This window comes from Crassostrea angulata, unplaced genomic scaffold (assembly GCF_025612915.1).
Source record: "Crassostrea angulata isolate pt1a10 unplaced genomic scaffold, ASM2561291v2 HiC_scaffold_242, whole genome shotgun sequence".
Taxonomy (NCBI): domain Eukaryota; kingdom Metazoa; phylum Mollusca; class Bivalvia; order Ostreida; family Ostreidae; genus Magallana; species Magallana angulata.
In genome coordinates, this window is record NW_026441795.1 from 95845 (window position 1) to 98290 (window position 2446).

Consider the following 2446-nt stretch of genomic DNA (forward strand, 5'->3'; position numbering starts at 1 on the left):
TCTCTGTAAATACTTTTTCAATTAATTTTTTTTTTTCTGAAATTTACATATTGAAGAATGAATTATGATGGACTTGCCCCCCCCCCTCCCCCCACCCCCACCAATCTTATTGTTGTTTCATTTTTAGTAGAACATATTGAAACCCGTTAGACAGGTTATGTCATGGAGATTCAGTATTACGTATAGAGATGAAGAGCATATCTTTCTTCTAAACTGGGGTCAATTTATATAATTTAACACCTTAAGAGAGCTTTATAGGTGATTGATTTCAGTGTAAACTGCTTCAAATACAAAGAAAAAGCTTGGAATATTTTAAGCCTTTTTTGTAAGAATTTTACATTTAAAGTTCTCTTTCTAAACATTGTTTAATAATCATATCTTATTTATGAATTGAAAAAAAAAACATATCCAGAAAACTGCATTTAAATCATAAGAAATCTAAACATTCAGAAAGATTTTATTTCAAATCACACTTAATATTAAAAGTTAGCTAATTTTAAGTACAAAAAGGTCAGGAAAAATGCAACTTATACAGAATATATATATATATATATATATATATATATATATATATATATATATATATATATATATATATATATATATATTCTACTAGTAATACCTGTCTGGCTAGCATAGTTTCTGCCACTTCTACGGGTTTGCCACCAAGCATCAAAACTTACAGTCTCCACACAGTCTGTGCTTTCACACCTGTAATTTCAAGAATGATTTCCATTGTCAATTGTTGTACAAATTTTTAACAGTAAATTTAAGAAATAAAATAAAGACGATGACAATAAGTGAATTATATAATTTTCTTACATAGTGATGATACATAATATATAATGGACTTTTGCCTGCTCTTTTCCTCTTATAGCGCTTCACAGCAGGTTTCATCCGCCACTGCCTCGAAAGCTACTCCTGCATCTATTTCTCTCTTTTTTCAGTGTTGTGGGGGAAACAGATGGTAAATTCAATGCTCCAAGGAAAGTGTTTACAGCTGTTTCCCCAATGCCACAGAAAAGCATAGCTGAAAATCTTAATTATCATTCACTGAAATTAATTCATTATGCAGACATAAGAAATACATCTTTCATATTTGAAAAAAAGGTAAATATACCTGCACCCAATTTGGAGTTTATGTCCCATACATTGTGACCATGTCTTGTTCAAGTTGGGCCGAGCGTTACTTTATGACACTGTATACAATCAATGTGAAGTAAACTACCTGTTAAAAATATATAAAAATGAAAAATAAGTTAATTATTTATGCAATAAATAAAAAAAAAGGTGTATTTAAAATTAATATTAAACTTATGTATATGTTCGTGTTACATGTACCAGTATAATGGCTTTAACATACAACTATTAAGTATAGGTATTACATAATACCTAGGCCATATCTGGTATCTCCCATGCAAGACGACAACCGCAGAGCTTCTTTGCAGGAATGACATCCTCTTATAAGGCCCTCAATTAATTTATGTCCACAATGTGTCGCCCTTGCAATTCATAGAAGTTTCCACCTAATAATTAAATAAAGGCATCACACATTGCTAGTCATAAATAAAAAAATGGCATTAAAATACAGGAAGGAAGTAGATAACATCTTGCCATTTATCAATTTAAATAAATAGATGTATTAAATCTGTACCCATATCTTCTGCTTCATCATCATCAGCTTCTGAGGCAACATATTCGCCTGCCTTAACCTTCACTTCCTCCAGTGGGACATCACTGTTTGAACTTGAAAAAATAATATATTTATTTAATGTATGATATGTTATATCTAACATGTTTCAACATAGTCTCATGCCTTTTACTTTTGAAAAAAAAAATACAAATAACAATTATTTTAAAAATCCAGTGTTTAAATTACACATACATAAGTTGTCCATACACTTATACGTATGATCATGTAAAACAAGATCCTCATCCGAATCTACATGATCCACCATTTGGCTTGTTAATCTACCACTGCTATCGCTACCTGGTTTATTTAATTAAGATACAGTTATTGTCCCCCGCCGCAACGCGGTGCGGGGACATAAAAATACCGGGCGTTCGTCCGTGCGTCCGTGCATCCGTGTGTCTGTCCGTCACACTTTTTTGTAAGCGCTCTCATGCCTACAAATTTTGACCGATTTTCATTAAATTTATACCAAATGTTTTTACTACTCATACTTTGGTCAAGTTCGAAAATCAGCATTCATCGATACTTTTTGTTGGAGTTATAGGACTTTGATTACAATAATGACTCTGTTTTATCCAAAAATTGAGCTTGTAAGCGCTCTCATACCTACAAATTTTGACGGATTTTCATTAAACGTATACCAAATGTTTATACTACTATTACCTTGGTCAAGTTCGAAAATCAGCATTGGTCGATACTTTTTGTTGGAGTTATGGGACTTTGACCTCAATAACGACTCCGTTTTATAAAAAA

General features: G+C 31.8%; 1 long non-coding RNA gene across 1 annotated transcript; it reads right to left on the reverse strand.

The window, feature by feature from the left end:
- Positions 1–1129: 1129 nt before the first annotated feature.
- Positions 1130–1777, reverse strand: LOC128169870 (uncharacterized). The gene is made up of 3 exons (XR_008241615.1): positions 1655–1777; positions 1393–1526; positions 1130–1228 (listed from the first exon to the last, which is right to left on the reverse strand). It is a non-coding gene; the product is annotated as an uncharacterized LOC128169870 (long non-coding RNA).
- Between the last annotated feature and the right edge of the window lie 669 nt (positions 1778–2446).